This window comes from Triturus cristatus, chromosome 8 (assembly GCF_964204655.1).
Source record: "Triturus cristatus chromosome 8, aTriCri1.1, whole genome shotgun sequence".
In the NCBI taxonomy this organism is placed as follows: Eukaryota; Metazoa; Chordata; class Amphibia; order Caudata; family Salamandridae; genus Triturus; species Triturus cristatus.
In genome coordinates, this window is record NC_140591.1 from 1,518,565,702 (window position 1) to 1,518,589,097 (window position 23,396).

General features: G+C 45.1%; 1 protein-coding gene across 3 annotated transcripts in view; it reads right to left on the reverse strand.

The window, feature by feature from the left end:
- Positions 1 to 23,396, reverse strand: part of NEU3 (neuraminidase 3) — an 80,033-nt gene that overhangs the window by 40,602 nt on the left and 16,035 nt on the right. The window lies entirely within an intron of this gene.

Consider the following 23,396-nt stretch of genomic DNA (forward strand, 5'->3'; position numbering starts at 1 on the left):
ACCATAAGATATGTTACAAACTGGAGAGCGAGAAAGTCAACTGACCAAATGTAAAAAGTAGGAGAGAGCAATTGTAAAAGTCAGCCTGTAGGGGAAGGTCCTGCGGCCACAGTGCACCACATTTTGTGCAGGAGCGGGGAACCATGCCCACGGGTACGGGAGCTCTTGGTCATGGTGTCTGCAGACCAAATTCATTGCCCGTCCTAGGATGCAATGCAGAGTAAAATCCGTGCAAGAAATGTGCTCAGGTGTATTTCTCATTTTAAAACAATCAAGGATATCTTTGTTTTTGTGTAATCACTGGGAATAGTAGAAGCTTTGTCTCCTGCACGTTGACTTGCCAAAAGAGCACAATGCAACAAATGGTGAACATCAGCCAAATTCTGTGTTGTGAAGCAGCACTGAGAGGGGACAGGTGAGGACAGGAAGAGACTTATAATAGGGAGCTTGTCATGGAGGGGGAGGGGTGTGTGTGTGTGTGTGTGTGTGTGTGTGTGTGTGTGTGCGTGTGTGCGTGCGTGCGTGTGTGTGTCCTCACCCCCCCAAAGAGGCGCCACCTCTCAAAGGAACAAGTACAAAAAGACAAAGAAATGTGGCATGCCAGAGAGCAAGGGTTGGGTGAGGAGGGAGAAGACAAAAAGGCGGGTACGTTGTGGGTGGGAGGAGAAATGCAGCTGAAGCACGTCATGCTAGCGGTAGCAGGTGTGGGATGGAGGAAGACGAGGGGCTCCTCTCTCAGCAAATACAGATGGATCCAGATAGAGCTACAAGGTGAAAATGAGCACAGCTTGTCATGGAGAGATGACAGGTGCAGGATGTAGGAGAATCATTACCAACAGCTTGACTAGCAATGGGAAGGCTAGTAAGGCACTGGAGAAGCATTTAGGGGATTATACCCTATACAAGGGGAGTGGGAGTCAGAGTGTCCGGGTTACATAGGAAAGTTATGTCCACACAATGTAGGTTAAAAAATTAAAACCAAAGCCTTTTAATGAAAAAGCATCCAAATCACACACAATGTAGGTTCCACAATTTGCCCAAGGACACCCACACTTTTACAATGGCCGCAGCCAAAGCACCAGCCATCAAGAATGGTCATTTTCCGCTTCATTATATGCTCTTTCCAGATGGCTCATGACTGATTTCACTGGTATGCAATCTTCACTTCTTCAAGCTGCTTCACAGATGATGTGCTACAGGGTACGAAAAAAGGCTTCTAGCTGTATAACTTCCCAAAACTTAACTAAGACATGCACAGCCCCTATCCTTCTCCCAGTGCCTTTTGTTTCCTGACTGTGTTGGGAGAAGATACCTGAGAAAAGGCTCCTACATCAGTGTGGAAGCAGGGAACTTTTCAAGATGCTCATTAAGATGGGCTGTTTTATGATCTAGATGGAACCTGAACCCAATACATTATTGGCAATACCCCACCCAAATGCAGCATTTCCTATTGCAAGTAGCACATGAGGCATGCCAATGGGATGGCACCTCGCCTCAAGGAGATAATAGGGCAGCATTTCAGCACTTCTACTGGCCAGGCAACTGCCTAGAAGCTAATAACTTTTGCCAGATCTGTCCAACTTGTTCATTGGCTGGAAGTCAAAGGCATACCAGGTTCCCTTTCTACACGTTGAAGTCCTTTTCGGGAAGGGAAGGTTTAACATTGATGACCTCCTGGACTTCACTTCTGCCTTAGGGTGCAAATGCACTTTAGTTTCTGTGCATCATGCCACAATGAATCCTAAGGAAGTCCCACTGACAAACAACACCTCGCCTGTGAGGACTAGGGCTACTTTTGGAATCCTTCCTCATGTTGGATTTCCCAGAGAAGTGGTTATTGGCAGAGCAAGGAACTTCATCAACAAGCATGAATGCAATGCGGGAAGAGTGAGGAGGGACATGTTCTCCAAGCCATACCAGAGGCAACGGTATGGCTTGGAGCAGTAGCAATTTAATAAGAAGTTTGCCTCCTGGGAAGTGCCAAAGAATGGCTGGCTCTTCAGACACGTGACAAGAATTACAAGTTGTGATCATGAGTTTCAGGAGGAAACATGCCCAGTCACATGCACTGTCCTGAACAAGATCAGCGAGATCAATTACTAGGTCGGCGTGGATGCTTGCCAAGAACCCCAATGGAGTTACTCAAGAACTGACTACCGGGTGAAGTGAGCATCGATCCTTGAGGTTGTGGGCAATGACATGAAAAGAGTGAGGCCTCACTCCAACCTCTTCAAAGGAGATGAGAACAATCTTCCCTAGAGAGAGTGACACTTGTCGGGGATCTGAACCTGTGCAACTGGACATGTGTTGTTCAGTGCTCACCAGTTGCCAGACTGTTCTCCCTGGCCTCGGTATTAACATATATCAGCACATATCATAATTTATTCTAGGGACAATCTTCCTTTGAGCAGCATTTGCAGGATGTTAGCTCAAGTCTGGGACTGCAATAAGGCAGAATTACCATGATATTGAGCTTGGAAGTCATTTAGATCCCACAATGTATGGAAGAGTTCAGTTATATTGGCTCCTAAGACATAGTTTGGAAGGGCTATTGTTGACTAAATGCAGTGACAAAGGCAGATGTCCACTCAACCCCAAAGTTGGATAATTGGTAGATTACATATGTACAGAACCGTTCCTCAGCATCTTAGCTCCAACAATTGGTTACCGGCACATTGCCTAAACACGTGCAATTAGGGAGAAAATGACACTTTCCATTCCAGGTGGACCCTATCAATCATGCATTTTGGACTGAGGAACAACATACTGGCCAGATTAGATTATTTCTGCATTATATTTTTCGAAACAATATGTGTTCAGTTCAAGACGGAAAGTTCACCTGTTCTGCCTAAAGAATGTTCTTCAGGCCCTGCTGCGAGCCAACCTGGCAATCAAGATTGCCAAGTAACAGAACTTTGTGGTCTTCCTTAACCACCAGCAGAAGAATGGGAAAATGAAATTCCTGAAGGCCAAAGTCCAAGCTGTTCAGGAGTTGGAGGTTCCCAGTTATGTGTTAGGATATTATGAGAATATTTTGGATTTTGGGAAACTAAAGAATCACAATGACTCCTGTGACTGCTATAAGCGCCAAAAAGACCAGTCAAAGGTAATATGGACCACAGCAGTGCTTAATTTCAGCCAGTGGTTTCAGGTGGGGCTCACTGGTACTCATTTTTGGGGACAGGACTTATTTTTCATCACATCGGACTTTAACCCTGAACAAGAGAAATGTAGAAACTGTGGATAGAATGAGGAAGACAAAGAGGTAAATACAGTGACAATGGGAGAAATCAGTAGTGAAAAAGAACATGCAAGAGTGAGATAAAGAGGAAGGGAGTGTTGGTTGGGGGATTAAAGAGGGATGAGGTGGGATCAAAATTAAGCACCCTTCATATACTGCCGCTACAACATTTGGCAGCACAGCCAAGGGCATATGAGAAAAACTTTAGGTGCCCGGGGGTATTATTATTTTACAAATTAAGCACCGACTACAGAGCACTAGAAGGCATTTGATATGCTAAAGAAGGCCCTGGAAGCTCCTGATTTCAGGCAGCCCTTTGTAGTAGAGGCCAATGGGTCTAACAAAGGAGTTCCGCTAAGAGAACACAACTCTAGAGTTTCACATCAGAATTCGGAAGGACCTTTGCTTAGTTTACCAATTCCAATAGCAGGGATTCCACTTGGAAGGAATAATTCCCATCAATCTGATGTGGGTGGGTTGGTTGTTAACATCATTAAATTCCCCCATGAATAATCAACTGTGGCACCTGGCCAAGATGCTATGTGTTATAATGTCCCTTTGATGCTTTTACCAGTGGCTTTGCATCTCAAAGCCCCTATGAGATACTCTGCAGCATGGGTTTTCCGCTTCCCCCAGCTAATTGCTAGACAACACTGCACCAAAAAAGACAACCAAACTAGTGCACTCCAACACATAGTGGAGGGAAGCTACTGACTCCTCAGCAGGGAATATCAAAGCTGACTTCTAGCTGCAGAAGATTCATACTGCAGAGAGACCTTTTACTAGCACTCTGGGAGGGGCATCTACTGATAATCTTGGCAAAGCTGTACAGTCTCCCATTACCAGGGCCCCTCACCCTCACCCAGAGTGTGTGTTGTATGACTGAGCTTACAAGTAGTGTACACAGAGATTGTGTATATGACAAATGGTGTCCTCAGCAAGAAACATTGCATGCAACATATAATGGTGGTTCCATGCACAGGATTAAGGCCATTTCAGATTTCCTGTCCTTGAAGAAGGCCGAAGGGCTCTGTCCTGAGATCCTGTCCCAGCTTGAACCTTGTCTTGTTTATAGTTGCAGTCTACGGCTAGTCTAAAAATCTCCCTGAAAACAACCGGTTGCAAAGGATGTGGGACCTTCACAAGTAATAAGACCGCAATGGTCTTTGTACTAGGAACCAAGTACCACATTGTAGTTATTGACTCTCTCAGGGTAGCAAAGCCGAGCAGTCCAAGGTGTAGTTAGGGGAGCTAGTGGGGGACAGTCACCCAAGCTCGCAGGTACATCACAACAGCACCCTACTTGCGGACTCTACACCGGCTGCCCATTAGGAAGAGAGTTAAATGTAGGACTCTCGAGCTAGTGCATGGTGTTTTATATAAATCTGGGGCTTCTTACCTCAGGGCCAGATTTGGATTCTACAATCCTCCCAAAAAGCTGAGATCTGCCCACAAACTTCTGGCATGATCCCCAGAATTCAGTGCATAAGAACGGGTGGAAGGTTCCTCACGTATCTGGGCTCAGTAGCGTGAAATCTGCTACTCCTCGAGTTGCATGCTGTGAACGATGCTGCAATGTTTAAGAAAAAGCTTAAAACCTGGCTTTTTGTGCAGGACTAACTCAGCAGTTCATTTCCGACCTACGCTACTCGCAACAGGACACTCCTTGGAGTTGCTATGTGTGCTATAAATTGCTGTCCTCATCATTATCCTCACCCGATAAATTATTGTCCAATCACTGCTTTTTCTTTACCAAAGGAAAAAGTACTTTTATGACACACACTACTAAATACTACGGGCCTCATTTACTATATTTAGCCGTAGGGCAACGCTGCAAGCTTTCCTGCTGCACTGCCCTACGGCAAAAGAAAAGGACAGGAATGCGCCATATCTATCAGATACGGCACATTCTTATCCTCTTTCCCTGCGTTGGCACTCAATTGGCTACCAGGCGCCAACACAGGCACCCTTGCACCATCGTGCAATGGTGTCTACATTGTAGGAATTATTGTTTTAGTGCAGGAATGGACACCTTCCTGAACAAAAAAAATCAATAGAGGTGATTTCCTCTTAAGAAAGAGGAAAAAATGAGGATAAATAATGTTATTTCTACTCAATGCACCTCCCCTATGCCTCCCTTTGGGAGGCATAGGCTTTTGACAAATTTCCAGGTTTACAAATTGTTGTAAGTCTGCGAATGTCTCAAATATCATGGGTGTTACGTGGGAACACACACCATAATGCCCATGACACGCCTCCCCATCGTAGAATGAGGCAACGCAGCGACTTGCACTGCACTGTCACACTCCATATCTACAAGGCCATGAAAAGCCACACAGGGCGGCTTTATGTGGCCTTGTAAATATGGCTAAGTCCAGTGCACCACCAGGACGTCACAAAAAGTGGCGTTCTGGAGGCGCAGCGGGCTAGTAAATGAGCCCCTATGCATTTAATTACAAATGTGTACATTAGGTAAATGGAAAAAAAATTGGTGACACCATAGTGGATCCTGACCCTGTAACCTTAATACCCCCCACTTATACACACATCACAATGCAACTTTGCAACCCGATCTAAGACAATGGCAAAAGTGCCAACATTTGAAAGTATTGATTAGAATGGTAAACATTGCGTTGTGAACATTTAAAATAAAGCAGTGATTCAAACACGTGTCGTCCTTCTTCTACTTTTGTTAGACTGCTGCTGCAGCCATAAGGCCAGCCACAAGTCAGGAGCTATCAGCTGCCACCCTTGCACAGTGCCAAAGGGGGGACCCTGGAGCTCGGGGGCCCGCCGTCACTGCGGCGGTCGTGCGGGCTGTTGTTACACCCATGTGTCCCCACGCTCCCCAGCCTCTGTTCAAAAGAACCACCTCCTAGAGTGCTAAACTTAAAAAATAACCTCTCCCAGTGGTCAGGGAGTCACTTTCCTAGGAGAGGTGGGATGACTTTCAAAATCCACTTTTGGGTGGGGCCACTGCAATCTCTATCGCCCCCCAGAACACTTGGGATAAAGCTTGGTGGTGCTTCTGCCCTTTCTAGGGCACTTTGGAGCACAACTGGTACATCTTTGGCTCTTCCCTGGCTGCGTGGGGCAATCCACCCCAGGCATAGGCACGGGGTGGACAACATACCTAGCCTGTCATTGTGTGCCTCCTTGCAATCCCTGGGGAGATATGGGCCCTTGCGACCGCAAAAACTTTCCAGTGCTGAGGTGCTCGTTCTTCTGTTTCTTTGTGCCGGGCCTCAGGGAAATGGGGGACCACGAGGGTAAATCTGTGCTTGGGGAGGAGGCCTCACAAATGCCATTTTCCCACATAAAGAATCAATCAATAATGATGTGCCAGCTGCAGTCCAAGGCCCACCCAGGGGATCTTTCAAAGAAGATATAGCAAACTGCTATGTGCTCGGTTTCCTAATTTCTCTTCAAGAGTGTTAGGTTTCTCATGGCGGTTTCTCTGGCCCTGTTGGGCCACTTTTGATCATCTTTGGCTCATTTTGCTCCCTAGCCACCAGGAGCATTCTCTTCAGGTCTCACACGCTATTCATGGGGTGCTGTACTTTCTGTGCTAGGCCTGTCCTCTGCCTGGCTCCTAGTTCTCTTTTCCAGTTAGTGTAGGTACCTTGCACAGCCCCTCCACAACCAGCCAACAAAACCCCTCCATGCCGCACTCCCCAAGCCCCTGTGTCTTCTAGCTTCTTGAAGGGTACCAGAGTGTCAGCAGAGTCAATGGCCAGTCAACAGATGGTCTAGTGTAACCATCCAGGGTCCCCCAGCAGATCCATCCCCCAACTGCTCCTCTAGGAACATAATTGGGCCAGGCGACCCGAAATGTAGATATCCTCGTCCTGAGGGTCTGCATTCATTGTTCTTCGCCCATTGGTGGCTGGGCATCAGTTGGCTTCTCTTTCCAGCTGGGAATTAATTTGCCATTGTTCCTCACAAATTCAATGCCTACTCCTCTTTCTCTCTCTGGTGCATGGGTTTTTAAGTTGGGGTTTAAAGTTCTACTTGCCAGGCTCCCCTGACCAATCCTAGGATGACACATCAACACTCTAGCCCATCCCAGTCCTTCTGCAGAGCATTCTGGGAAAATTCAAGATGGCAACTTCATGCAGTCTGTGAAAATAGCTCCCCTGAGAGCCTCAGATCCTGCCTTAGCTGACACAGATGCCTGATCCCTTCCCACCAAACCTTCAAATGTGAATCCCTCCTGTGTTGGCTCCAGAGGTCTGGCCCTCCTCCTTTTTAAGTCTCGCCTAGCGTTGCTGCGCACATGCGGAGCTCGCTCGGTGAGATTTATTGCTAATGAGGAGTTTTAGAAAAGGGCTTGAAGCACCGCCCCTCATTTCCATTGGCTGGCGTCAAGGTTTATGCTAAACGGTGGCCTGCCATTGGAAATGAGCTTTCTGGGTTGCCTCCCTTTGGTTTTTTTGTCCGGCCCATCCGGACTGGATCGCCTGCTTCACGGCTGTCGTGAAGCAGTTTCTTATTGCTTATGTCAACAAGCCGTGCGATACAGTCTGGATGGGCCGGACAAAAAAGGAGACATGGCGCCATGTTTATTTTTGCATCTCGCTTTCACTTTAAAGTGAAAGCGCGATGCAAATTTAAACAGTGGCTGCCTGGCGAGCGCTTGTTTAATTAAGCACCGGCGATTTGTCACCCCCCCTACCCCTCCGCTCATGCACTCCATGTTGTAATTGTTTAATCAAGCACCGGCGATTTGTCACCTCCCCTACCCCTCCGCTCACGCACTCCGTGTTGTAATTGTTTAATCAAGCACCGGCGATTTGTCACCTCCCCTACCCCACCGCTCACGCACTCCGTGTTGTAATTGTTTAATCAAGCACCGGTGATTTCTCACCTCCCCTACCCCTCCGCTCACGCACTTCGTGATGTAATTGTTTAATCAAGCACCGGCGATTTGTCACCTCTCCTACCCCTCCGCTCACGCACTCCATGTTGTAATTGTCATATCCCCCCCCTGTAAATAGTCGTGGCAGATGATTTCAGCAGGTTAAAGGTCACGGATCGACTGCTGTATGGGGCGGTCAGCTTGCCTCTTTGCTGCGGATGCCCCTTAGCTTGCCATACGTGTGCGGCTGGGACGATTCCTGGGAGTTTCACTGATACCGAGCGCCGTCGCCCCCTAAATGATGCCCGTTGTGTAGCTGCGCGCTGCTGCAGGTTTGTAATAATCGATACCCCACATTGTACCATTTACAAAGGATACACTTTTTTTTTTAACGGGTATACGGACAAAGTTCGGGTATATGTTGGCGTTGCCATACACACACACACTCTGCACTGCCACATCGCGTGCATGGATATATGATCACTTGGAAGTGTGATAAATATTTGATACAATACACTCCGGTGCATTTGTAACAATAGATCCGAATGAAAATCATGACGTGTTCACCAGCGTGCAGGAGAGAGAGACCCTGCGAGTGAGCATGAGAGAAAGAGCGAGTGAGCGAGAGAACGAGAGAGGGGGGATATTCAAAAGAGAGGCAGCAGAGCCAAGAAGAGAGAGAAGTGGGGGAGAAAAAGAGTTTGGTGTGATGTTTGTGTGTCCGTGTGTCAGTGTGTGTATTTGTGTGAATGTGTATATGTGTGCGTGGTGTGAACTTGGTTAAGGTATGCAGGCTTTTGTTTGTGAGCTACATGAGTTTGCGTGATGTGTGTGCCTGTATATGTGTGTGCGGGCGAGCGCATGTGTAGTGTGTTGTGTGTCTGCATGAGTGTATAAGCCCCTGCTCTGCTTGTGCTTGTTTGCCACATGCACTTTCCTCACAACATATTGTGTTGAGTTTGAACCTAGGTAATCAATATATTTCCTATAAAAAGAAAACGTGCAGTTCAGTTGTCCCCTCTAGATGGTGCCTACTTTTTTTCTTAAATGGAAAGGCAGTCTGGGCTACACCAATGAAGTAAGGCTCCGCCACGTTCACTGGGTTTCTCCACCTAAGAAGTGTGTGCTTTACCTTAAGGAAATACTGTAATACATAGTTTTGGATCGCACAAATTCAACAAAAGTTATGTTTCATATAATAGTTGTTATGCATTGTCAAATTGTACTCTTTCACATGTGTAAGAGGTGGCAGAGGGGCTGTACATGTCGGATTTATAAAAATGCACCAAAAAATGGATTTCTCCCCTAGATTGACAGGCTGACTCTAATTCGTGCGTGAGGCCTCGCTGCAGAGTCCCTTGTAAAACCGCGGGTGTGAACAGGCCGGGGAGCTGGGGACTGGTGACTGAAGGCTGTAACGGGCCAGCATGTGCGGGACTTAGGGGTCACGTTTGTAAAACCGCCCGGCGCCCAGACTGATTGTGAAATTTCATCAGTTTATCCGACTAGTATCGAGTCAAAAATGCGCTTTTAATAATTTGCGTAATGTGATAGGAAGGACGTTTTTACAGGTAAGAACCTGAGCACGCAGAGTTGTTTATTATTATTACCTGGTAATAAGCCCGACTTACTCGTGTGAATTAAAAGGTGCCCCTTGTATCTGAATATGTGGGCGAAATGTCCAGCTCTTGAAAGCGTATGTCCTTACTATCGTTCACATAAATTGTATATAATTTTTATTCAAAGGAGATATTACTGTCTGGTTTTCATAAAATATCTCAGCAAATTGCATGTTTCTTGACACCACAGTTCCTCGCGTCGCTTGCTTACGTCACAAGGTAGTGGGAGATTTTTGATTTAACCATGGAACTGCTGACTGCCTTCTGAATCTCTTACAGCATGGCAGATGTTCACGAGTGGGCTGTGCGGTGGGGCTCTATGTGGGAGTCTATGAAAAGAGCAACAACCATTTGCAATGCAATAGGTCTCGCAGTTACCCGAGTTTAAGCTAATAGCATTGTAAATGACAATGCCTTTTATTTATGTTTTTAAAACAAAAACAAAAATAAAAGGCATTGTTATTTGCAATGTCAATAGCTCAAACTCGCATAAATGCGAGACCTATTGCATTGCAAATGCTTGTTTCTATTGGGCCTGGACTTCTCCAGCCCAGGTGCAGTGTGAAAAGCTAATTATAAGATGCAGGCTTCCTCCCCTCCTCTTCCTTTCCTGGGAACTGGGTCAAGCACTGTTAAGTGCCCTATTGAGTGAGGAGGCCTTTGATCAGTCTACTGGAGAGGAGAGTAATTAGCTTGGTCCTATTGGCGGGAGGGGTCAAAGGTCTGAAATATGATTCTGAGCTGAGCCAGGGAAATATGACAAATCTTAAAGTGCCATAAGGTATGTCAGTGGGATGTTGAAGACTATAAATTTATACTCTGTGAATGTTTGTCCCCAGATTGGTACCTTGCAGGGACCCTGCAGGCCTAAGTGAAGTGAAAGCATATATTAGGGTAGATATCGCCTATAATGGGTACATAGTGTAAGAACCACAGACCTTCAGTAAGCACTACAGACCTACACTATGAATGTCCACTCATATTATAAGGCCTACCCCAGGACAGCACTGATCCCTGAAGAGTCCCTTCTGCGACAGTCTAAATGAACACAGATGCCAGGCTGCGCAAAATGTTAGTCTCACACAAACAGCCCACACACTTGCACACGCTTGTGCTCAGGTGTTCATGTGCAACCAACCATGCACCTCTTACCATAGCGATGCAGCAGTGGCTTTACCTTAAAAGGTGGACACTGGCGATTAGTAGAAGTAAACAAGCATTGGCATAGCCAATAGGTCTCGCCTTTAGCACCTTATAAGTGTTTAGCCATACAACAGTTAATGTTGTTGCACCAAGGATATTGTGCTGCATAACTAAATACTTATAAGGTCCCAAGGGCGAGACCTATTGGCTATGGCAATGCTTGTTTATTTTAATGTTTGTACAAGTTCATTTCTGTCCTCTTCAATGGCAATTCCATTATGTAAATGTTGTAGTCTGCATCTTAGGCAACAGACCCAGCAATATGTATGCTCAGTTCGTCCTTTAAAAAAAAAAGTAACATTAAACCTTTCCCCGCGCAGCCTTTCGCAATATAAATATTTTTACATTAGCTTGTTTTAGAGGCCTTTCAATGAGGAATAGAGGAAAGAGGCCTGCATTGTCCACAGAACCCTTCTTTCTACAACATTAAACTTTGAGACGAAAACGCTGTCTTCTGACCTTCTTTGTATATTCTGTACACATAGTAGTTCATGCAAGTCTATATATTCAGTGCATATGACATTTTCAGCATCTTTCATGTAACTTGGACATATGCTAAGCCCTCTGCTAGTAAATAGATTTGGACTACCCAAAAAAAAACACAAAGTAAAACGGCATAGTAATTTCCTTGAAAATATGTACCCTGTGCTCTCATTTGAAAAATCTGATCATAGAATACAACTGAAACAATTGTCTAAAAAGAATCTGTTCCAACACAATTGGAGTCACAATATAAAAGAACAAATAAAAAGTAAACAGCAATATGATATGCCTCTGGAAGCTTCAAGTGTAAAATGTACTTTTACAAAATTACCGTAGCGTCGCCTATTAGAGTAAGCAGAACACTAACTGACCTACCAAATGCTGACGTGTAACAGAATGCGTAAGACAAAACAAAACAGGATCTTGCCTCTCCCAGTACCATCCAATTGCCGCACAAACAATGCAGTGTGTTGCCAACAAATAAAGTAATTTTACACTCTATCATATGTAACATATTAACATGTACGCATCAAGCATCTCCCATCATCCCTAAAAACAACTGCCATACAGTTCGTTTTCTTTTGACCTGCTAGGTCTGGCCATCTGGAAGAGGTGTGGCGCCGCGGCCAGGGCGACTGACTCCGGAATTTGGGGATCACGGTTCGATCCCCGGCGCCGGCAACAGATTAGCCCAGCACCATGTGACTCTGGGCAATAGCTTGCTTAATCTTCCCGACGGCCCCCAGCGCCTAGAGACCCTTACGGGTGATTGTTCGCGCTTTACAAATGTGGATTATTATTATTATTATTATTATCTGTAGATGTGCACCTGCCACACGACCAGGGGTAACCAGGTGTGAAAGGATAATAAAGGTGGAAATTGCTAATGAGAGTAGTAACACGCGGCAGTCCCCAGAAAAGTACATTTCACTGTGCTACTTTATTTAAATCCTCAAATATAAGGCTGGTGTTAATGAGCTTTTTACCATGTGCTTTCAATGACATTGAGTTACCGAGGCGCTAGATCGATATTAATACATCACTATGCAGTACTGACAAACGTTAAGGTTTTATTTAACTGAAGGTTTTGAAAAACGGGGTCATCGAACCACTTAATGTAGATTGCAACATATGGCGAGCCACTGAGTCCCCAAATAACAAGGTCTGCTTAAGAGAAGAATCACTTTAAGCTCTATATGAGCGACAAAACTACTTGTCATGCCCGTGATGAGATGATATGACACAGGAACGATAAAAAAAACAGTACAGGGACAGAGACGGGAGTGGACCACACGCGCAACATTTAGAACTATGCACGCACATTTGTTCACTCATTTTACTTCTAGACATGGCACACATACTGCGAGCTTTAGGAGATAATACTCTCAGATTCGAGCTAGAGTTAGTTCCCTTCTGCCAAGTACTTGTAAACAGTGCTTTCAGAAATGAGCCCAGCAGCCCGCCCGCTGGTACCCGAATGGCCCCGCCGGCCGTGTCCCGGTATTCCACGTTTAGGGAGAAATATAAGGGCACAGAGACAGAGGTAAAAGAAAAAAAAATGAGAGCCAGAGTGCGAGCAAAAGAGAGTGAATAAGGGGAAAATAAAAAAAAGACAAAAAGCGAGAGAAAGTGCAAGCAAAGCACAGAGTGAATGATAAAAGAGAAAGCGAGAGAGAGTGCACTAGGGAATAGGTAATGCTTGCTAAAAGTGTAACAGCCGCTTGTTTCAGGAGAGAGAGCCGTGCACGAGGGAATAACTAATGCTGCTGTTTTCTAGCACATGCGTGCTTGTGGCACAATCCGCCTTGCGGGAGCGAGCAACAGCCAATTAGCATGCGCGGCGCTGCTCGCTCCCGCAAGGTGGATGCCGCCACAAGCACGAGTATGTGCTTGAAAAAGAGCAGAGCGACGGCTAAAGGCCCTCCTATGCAACGCATGCGCGCTGCATAGGCGAGACCTAAAAACCGGCGAATTCAAATGTGATACATTTACGGCAACTAAATCGGTGGAACCCCATCTGCTACAATTTATATTACGTGAAAATGACTTCTAAGGCTCTGATTACAAATTGCGCAACTCTTGAAGGGTGGTAACTTTGTACGTGTAAAAAAACGGTGCCGTGCGCACACTACTATTACAGTGAAATTACGAGCTAAACCCCATGGAAGTTTGGAACAGGAATTACTAGCCTGAAATATGCACACAATTCCCAATTTCATGGCGTTTAACAGACATATTTACAATGTGGCCTGAGTAGGTGGTAAATGTATGTGGGGACTCTTTTGTGGGACAGTCTTGAGTAGGAGAAGGCGGGGGAAGATGTCACCTGGCTGGGGAGAGCATCACATGCTTCCCTGGTGCCAATGTGTGCAGGTTTTCAATGCAGCCCATTCCCAAAGCAATTTCACTGGACTGATTTTCTGGCTGGTAAAATTGGGTCTGTTGTTTCCACATTCTATTCAGAAAATCCAGGCTAGTTGTTTTTGAGCAGAATTCCACACTAGAATTCCACTCTGCCCAATGAGTAATTAGGGCCTGCCCAACGAGTAATTAGGGCCTACAGCAAATTTGCTTTTTCACCCCAGATTTATTTTTTTCTATACCCTATTTTTTGTGGCTTTATGACTCTGCACACTTTACCACTGCTAAAAAACAGGAATGTGCCTGTGTTACCTGTTTAAAGCATGTGCTGCACACTGGAACTCTTTTTTTGGCCTATTTAACTTACCTATAAGTCCACTGTAAATGATGCTTAAATTGTCTGCAGTGTACCACCCACATATGTGACAAAAACATATTTCTGCAAGGCACACCGCTATGCTGCAGTTTAAATGCACTGCAGTGACACATGGTAGGAAAAGCTGCCTTCGGCATGTAAAAAAAACCTAAAACCTATTTTTATATATTCAAAAGTAGCCCTAAAGTATGCCTTGTAAGCCTACTGGGCAGGATGCTAAAATGTAAAATGAAGACGCACTATATATTGGGGTCAATGTGTCATGGTGAAATACAAGCCAAACGCTATTTCACTTTGTAAGCCTTGCTAGACTTTTCTGTAATAGGCCTAGGTTGCATTAATATCCTTCATTTCCACCTCCACTTAGGAAAGGGCTTGAAAAATACTTCATAGTTATTACCTACTTAGTTTTTAAAATCTAAATTAATGGTGAAATCAGATTTTGATAGCCTAAGCAGAAAAGTAACTTTGTAAAAATGTACTGTAGGCTGCCTGAGCCAAAACTGGCTTAAAACCAGTTCTGCCACTCATCACACCTCTAGAGGTGGAATACGATCTCCCATCAGTTGGAGACTACATCCAAAGTTAAAAACGTTGACTGGGAGAGCATGCTTGGAGTACCCAACCTCCACTCCAATGCCAGAAATTGAGCCTTGGTCTTGTCCACCCAAACTGTTACTTTCACACACTGTTTGACTTTTTTTCTAGGAGCATTTGCCATAAAACTGACAACATCTTTATTTCTGTTTCTCCTTAACATATTTTCATGATTTTGAAATATTTTTGCTCATATTTTTCTTACATTTTTTTGTAATTACTTTGCAAATTTTGTAGTGTTGTGTTCTTTACTTTGAGATTGTATTACTGCTTGACCTTAGCACACACTTCTCTCTGGATTGCCTGAAGCTTGTGCCATAGATGGTGATACCAAGGACTGAGCGGGGATTCTCTCAGAACTGTGTTTTCACTTAACCAGAGTGGGTTTATTAGGTTGGTAAGGGTACCACTCTCTCAAATTAATAAACCCATTGTTGACAGAGCCTTAGTGTTCTTTTTTAGATTTCCATGTGTGGCAATATGTATTGCATTAGTTGTTTTGTATTGCTCTAGCACAGTTGGAAGATTGCAGCAGAGTGCTAAATAAACATATAGCATAGTCACAAACCCCATAGACCATGCCCCGTGAGTATTTTTGCATATCACAAGTATTTGCCAGCGACTTAATATATAATTCTTGGTACCAAGTTGAAGAGAATAGCATAAACTCATAAACCTTTTACGCAGATCTCTTCAATCTCTGTCTTTCACTGCCAGCATGGAAAGCGCATTTGTTAACGGTTTAGGGTATGCGAATTAATAAATGGTTATACATAAATATATTTTTACTTAAATTCCTATGCTGATGTGTTCCTGCAGACATTCACTGATTTGCAGTGAAAACGCAAGCAGCCAAGTATACACAAGTTTGTATTTTACTGCATACATATATTTACATGACTATTCCCATTAAAGTTCCAGCTTGGCCCAGGTAATATCTAGCTAATTGCTTTAGCTGATTAGTCCACCCCAACCACTTATTTTTAGGACGTGTGCCTTGGTAGTTGGTTTGAGTAATGCCTGCCACGATTTACTGCAGATGGCTTCCCTGAGGGAGAGAAGGAAGAGGACAAGCCACAAACTGTTGCATGAGGTAATAACCCTTACACCACCACCTCTAACTGTCCACAACAACAAAACATCACCCTTAAGCCACCACCTCTAACTGTCCACAACAACAAAACATCACCCTTAAGCCACCACCTCTAACTGTCCACAACAACAAAGCATCACCCTTAAGCAACCACCTCTAACTGTCCACAACAACAAAACATCACCCTTAAGCCACCACCTCTTACTGTCCACAATGACAAAACATCACCCTTAAGCCACCACCTCTAACTGTCCACAACAACAAAGCATCACCCTTAAGCAACCACCTCTAACTGTCCACAACAACAAAACATCACCCTTAAGCCACCACCTCTAACTGTCCACAACAACAAAGCATCACCCTTAAGCAACCACCTCTAACTGTCCACAACAACAAAACATCACCCTTAAGCCACCACCTCTAACTGTCCACAATGACAAAACATCACCCTTAAGCAACCACCTCTAACTGTCCACAACAACAAAACATCACCCTTGCAAGGAAGCATCGGGGCCCGTGAAACACACATTGACGGTTTGCATAGACAATACTTGTCAAACTTAAACATGTCCACCTTTAGTCCTAACTAAAAGGCACATCTTTAGAAAAGGTTAAATTCATTGCGCGCACAATGCAAACAGCATAAGTACAAAAATATTTAAAACTATCTTATAAAAAAGCGTTTTAAAGTCTGATAATATATTAGCAAAAATCATGACTGCATAATAGCAAATGAAAACGCACTGTTCCTAAAACAAAACATAAATGTTCTCTCACTCCCAATGCATTATAATTAGGGCTCCCGGTGTTATGGTATTTATATATTTGTCTGTATTTATCCATATTTATTTTTTGCTAATTTTACCTGTATTTATCCATATTTATTTTAAGTTTTGTGAAAAAATTAAGCTGAAATGTGTATATTTCAGCGTTTATTTAACCAGTTAATGTGCACCCGTGCCTGAACACCTGCCAGGTTTCAATGATATATACACACACAGATGGTAAAATATGCACTTGTATGAAAATATGTACATTTTTACATCCAGGTTGTGCAATTCAACTGCTGTTCAAGGCTGTTTATTAAAATCACTATATTTTCTGATCCCCTTGCCTTTCAATCCACACAGCTATTGTCCTGGCAGTCATGATTGACAGCATAGAGAATCACTCAAAAACAACAAATTTCCATTTGTATCCTCATATAAAAATAAATGCAGACAGGAAAATAAATGTTTTTCTGTCTGTATTTATCTGTAAAAATCAGTAAGAATGGAAAACAGGGAGCCTTAATTATAATGCCCTCTTCTGTGACCCTAACAGTAACCTACTGTGAGCAAGTCCTTACTTTTTGAGCAGACTTAAATCTTGAGTATTTAAGTCAAAGCGGTTTTGGGTGTGATGGGGCAGCCCAACCCTGCTGCAAGTGGAGTATGAGGAAGCCAAGTCCCTAAACTGGGAAATGCAGAGTGGGACTTATCATAAAGAGGAAGGAGGGATTGCATAAGGAGTAGAGCACCGATCGGCCTAAGTCCAGCACATACGACAGGCGCGCCAGGGCAGCGGCACATGATGGTGCCGGTGTGGAGTCACAGTGCTTGAGAGGCTGTGCTCATGTTGCAGCTCTAAGCTAGCTGGCTCATGGCACCGGAGAAGCAGCTGTGGGGATGAGACAGAGTCCAGTTGGAGTCAGAGCCCATTGGGTGAAAATCTGCTCACCAGACATTTATCAGTGTCGCAGGTTATCGGAGTCATACCCTGAAGTCCAGTGGACTCCGGGCACTGACAATGACCCAATAAATACTCGGGCAGACACTCACTGATGGAGCATAGGGATGTATAGATGGAAAATTTTATGCCAGGTCAACATTACAAATATGCCAGGACACCATAATCAATGAAAACTGGCAAGTGAATTCCGAGCCAATCAAAGCCAAGGTACCGTCTCTGAGTCCCAGCTGCCAATAATACATTGAGGACTCCTAAACCTAGTCTTGCGACAAGTGTTTCCGCAACCAATCCGAGATCATTGCACTTTGACACCACTACTTGAATATATGTCGTCCTATAAGATTGCTTGTGAGCACCTGAGTGGCAAAATTCTGGGCATGCTTGCCGAAATTACAGGTCACAAGAAATCCACATATGGGACACAAAGTTGTGGTCAACTTAACTGCACAGCATAAAGGAATAAGCATTGGCATAGACAATAGGTCTCGCTTTTGGGACCTTATGTGTTTACCCTGAGCCATTGGCTTTGCCAATGTCTCTAAGCTATGTTGCGGAGCAGCGTGGGTGCTGAGCAGCATGTTGAAAAGTTATAATAAAAAAGTGTTATTAGCATTTTTGTTACCTTATATATGTATAGCAAACACAGCAAGATGATGGACAGAGTGCTGAAACTTTTCAACTCACACCCAGTCACAGATCTGGGTTTAATCCCAGGATGCTTGTTTCCGTCCAGGGAGGACTTGGCCTGGTAGTTCAGGCTGGACTGTTCCCATGAGGAGCAGGGTCAAGACTGATTTGCATATGACTTGGTCCATACAGGGGGGGGGGGGGGCAAAGTGAGCAAAAGAATGATGGGTTAAACCCAGATCTGTGACGGGCGTGAGTGTTTGAAAAGTTTCAGTACTCCGTCCATCATCATGTTGTGTTTGCTATGTTCACCTTAAGTGGCCAAGGGTATGCCCAGATGTGGGTCCCTTGCTCGCTGTGCCACTGGATTCAAGATAACCGGGCTGATGAGCGGTGAAACCCCGAAACCAGTCCCAGGATGCTTGTTTACGGTCCAAGGAGGACCTGGCCTGGCAGTTCGGGCGGGACTGTTGCCATGAGGAGCACGGTGAAGACTGAATTGCATATGGCTGGGTCCAAACTGGGGTGGCATAGTGAGCAAAAGAATGATGGATTAAAGCAAGATCTGTGACTGGGTGTGAGTGGTTGAAAAGGTTCATCTTGTATTGTTTGCTACCTTATATATGTATGTCTGTATGTGTGTGTGTACATATGTCACAGCACTGGTGTCGCTATCCCTATGTTCGGTACACCACCAACCCTGGCACCCTCTGAAGGCCTCATGGGCACATTAAACCCCTACTCAAAGACATATACTGGATATCCTGAAGTACAGAAGAATTGCATACTTTTACAGAAAGCAGGGACAGTTTTGCTGCAATACAGGTAATTCTCTTTTGGCAGAAAGAATAGTTGAATACGTGTATAAAAAAGAGCGAGGTAGGTGCTGAAGTCTTGGGAAAAAAGCATGTGGAACCAGGCTGCAGAGATATATTCAAGCGTTCCATCATTTCAATCATACCACATGAGACGTAAACAACTACATTTAATAGCACTCGGTGCAAATCTTTCATTTTTACAGCTGACGTGTGAGGTGTAGCACGAACCAAGGCCTGTGTGAGCCACCTTAAAAGACAAAGAAACCAGTATAACAGCCCTGTATTTTCCATGCCCAGGTTTTTATTTGTTTAAATCATGCTAGTCTTATTGGCTGGCAATGAAAACATATTTTATCACCCTTGCACTTTGAACACATGTAATAAAAGGGAGAAGTGCTTCGACCTTGAATCACAGTGATTTGAATCACTCCTGCACTAGCGCTTTAGCCAACAACATCGTGTGTGCCTTGCTATTTGTGTTTTATCTAAAACCGATTTTATGCTTGATACCTTGTTGTTGCTATTGTTGTCATTTTTAAATTGAATTTTACTCTGACTCCCCGGTCCACCGCAGCGTTAGGCTGATTGTTGTGGAGGGAGTACAGAGTGCGTTCACTTCCTGGTGGTGCCATTACGGGGCGGCCATCTTAGGGGGTTGACGCTCCAGTCTCCTCTGAGCCTTGACTATTTAGGCTCCCAGCACCTACGCTCTCGAGAAACCTTGATTTGAATCACTCCTGCACTAGCGCTTTAGCCAACAACATTGTGTGTGCCTTGCTATTTGTGTTTTATCTAAAACAGATTTTATGCTTGATATCTTGTTGCTGCTATTGTTGTCATTTTTAAATTGAATTTTACTCTGACTCCCCGGTCCACCGCAGCGTTAGGCTGATTGTTGCGGAGGGAGTACAGAGTGCGTTCACTTCCTGGTGGTGCCATTACGGGGCGGCCATCTTAGGGGGTTGACGCTCCAGTCTCCTCTGAGCCTAATCTATTTAATTCACTGTTGCACCGCGCAGCGGCACGCGCAGCGGGAGCGCCGTAGACGCGCCGAAGAGGCGCCAAAGAGAAGCCAGTCTGCGCCAGTCCGCGACTGGACGCTTCCAGCTCCAGTTCCCGTCCCCAGTTCCGCTGATATGGTAGGTAACCGTGTTACTTACAGTGCTCCATTGCTGAACGCATTTCGTTCTACCCCTAAAGCTGCTTGTCTACACTCGGTCCTGCCTGTAAACTGGAAGGCCCGTTGTAAAACCTGTGACTGGAGTGCTTCACCTCCAAACTCAGGAAAACATCCCCTCATGTATAAATGGAAGATGTTTCTCCTTAATTGCCGATCCCTGCCAAAACACCATATTGAATTAGCCATGTTGATAGAAGATCTTAAACCTGATGCCCTTTTTCTAACGGAGACTTGGCTTCAGCTAGATATCGATCCTACAATTGCATGGGCCACCCCCCAAGGCTATACCTGTAAACGACTGGACCGTAAGACAGGTAGAGGTGGTGGACTAGCCATTATTTACAGGGACAATTTTAGATGTCGTGTCACCCCATCCTCTACGCCAGCTTGTGAGACTTTACACTTTACTCTTGAATTTTCCCCCTCAAACACTTTTTCTGGCATGTTAGTCTATCGACCACCTGGCTCCCTTAGCAATTTTATCACCAATATAACGGACACAGTCGCCAACTTAGTGCTTTCTTCGGCAAATTTTACTTTGCTAGGAGACCTGAATTTGCACTTGGATGTCCCACTTGACTCAGGGGCCAATAGCCTTCGATCTAATCTTCAGGCCATGGACCTGCTCCAGAAAGGCTTTCAACCAACGCATATTAGGGGCCATCTCCTAGATCACATTTACAGCAATCTAGAGAGCCTAACCGCTGAGACACCCATACCATTACCCTGGACCGATCACTTTCTGGTACCTTTTTCTTGGTCTACTGGCAGCTCTCCTGTCCCACACACCCACAATAAGCGTTGGGGAAGAAAATGGGCTTCACTTCCACTCGCTAAATGGAAACTGGCTCTCATTGATCAGCCAGCCCCGGAGGTGACTAACCCCGACACAGCCACTGTCAATTTTGACAATTGGATCTCCAGCACCCTCGATCTAGTCCTTCCAAAGGAATCTTTGCATCTAATAAATAGACCCAAAGTCGCTCCCTGGTATTCGCCTGCTCTTAGGACTAGGAAACAACTTTGTCGCAAACTAGAGAGAGCCTGGAGACAAGAATATTCTCAACCTAAAAAAGTGGAGTATCGAGCTGCTATAAAGCTCTATAAAAATGAAATTAAATCTGCCCAAGCTCAGTTTTATGAATCAAAAATTCATTCAGCTGCCAACTCCCCTAAGGAAATTTTTAAAATTGCTAAATCTTTAATTACCCCCCCTCCTCCTGAGCGCCAGTCACTTGACGGCGCAAAAACTCGTTGCAATAACTTAGCGATCTTCTTCTCTCAGAAGATTTTAACTATTTACTCCTCTTTCTCCACAGGTGGGGGTGACTTGGAGCCCACCACCACAATGGATCCTGACACGATGACTCCTTGCCTGTTGGATAAATTCCCTTTTTTAGATTCCTCCTCATAGGATGGAATAATCCTCAAAGTCACCTTGGGTTCCCCCAACGACCCAGCACCTCCTCAGACTCTTATTAAAGTCATCGACGTCATCCGTCCTGTCATCTTGGATGTCCTCAATGTTTCCATTGCTTCGAACTCTGTCCCAGCTCAATGGAAGTGTGCGATGGTTAGGGCACTTCTGAAAAAACCCACCTTAGATCAGAACAACTTGGCCAACTTTCGCCCTATCTCCCTACTTCCTTGGATGAGCAAAGTCCTTGAGAGACACATTAATAACATCTTAGTGGACTATTTAGAATCCAATAGCCTACTATGTGCCTCTCAGACGGGCTTCCGCCCTCAGCATGGAACCGAAACTGCCCTTATAGCAGTAACAGAAGAGACCAGAGCGGTGCTGGACCAGGGAGGAAAAGCAGCCATCATACTACTCGACCTCAGCGCCGCATTCGACACTGTTAACCATGCCATCTTATTACATCGTTTGAAAGGCATGGGTGTGTCGGGCGAGCCCCTGGAATGGTTGACCTCCTTCCTGGACGAGCGTTTCTTTCAGGTGTTCGAGGGTGAGATGATTTCGCCCAAGCAACCACTTAGTTGTGGGGTCCCGCAGGGCTCGTCCCTGAGCCCCACTCTTTTTAATGTTTATATGCAACCTCTAGCAAATATAGTCCAGCCCTTCGGTGTGCGTATTGTCACCTACGCAGACGACACCCAACTGGTGGTCTCTTTGGACCACTTGGAGGGGTCGTCTAACACCTTGGGCTCGTGTCTAGAGGCTGTTGCTGAGTGGATGCACTCCTCTTGTCTTAAACTTAATGGGGAGAAGACGGAGATCATGTTATTAGGTAACTCCTCACCGAACACCTTGGCCTCCATTTGGCCTACATGCCTTGGCACTCCTCCCCTCCCTAAGCCCCAGATAAAGAGCCTTGGAATTTGGCTTGACAGGGCGCTCGACTTCTCGGTCCAAGCTACCAAAACTGCCTCAACTTGTGCTGGGTTAATGAAAATGCTCCGCAAGGTTCTTCCTCTGCTCCCTTTCCAGGCGAGGAGAGTCATGGTTCAGGCCCTGATTCTCTCTCGCCTGGACTACGGGAACGCCTTATATTTAGGCGCCCCTGCAGCGGTGACCAAAAGGCTCCAAGTCACCCAAAACTGTGCCGCCCGGCTATTGTTTAATATTCCCCGTTGGCAATCAGCCAAGAAAGCCCTAAAGGAGCTTCATTGGCTTCCAATGACTGCCAGAGCTCAGTTTAAGGCCATGTGCATTGTGTACAAATCTTTCCATCGAGCAGGCCCTGCCATCTTGTTCCCCTTTGTAGTGCCTTACGTCCCCCCCAGAGCCCTCCGCTCCGGCTCACTGCACCTAGCAACTACAACAAAGGTTATCAAAGCTCGTTGGGGCGGCCGCTCCTTCTCACACACTGCCGCCAAACTATGGAATTCCCTTCCTTTGAGTATTAGACAGATTAACAATAGGCTGGCATTCAGGAAAGCCCTAAAAACTTATTTGTTTGCAAAAGCGTGCTAATGTACCTTGGAGCTCGTTATACTAATCTGCTGAAGCGCGACGAGGCCTCCGGGTAGTTACGCGCTATATAAATATAATTTTTCATTTCATTTCATTTCATTATTGAAAGGGGTATTTTACTGAGTGGTGGGCACAATCTAACCTGAATGTTCTATTTCTGTCAGGAAAACTCCAATAAATACCTAAATTCATTTTTGAACAAGGAGTATGGATAATAATAGCTGGCATTACCATGCTTACCTTTATGGCTAAGGCTGCTGACTTTGTAACT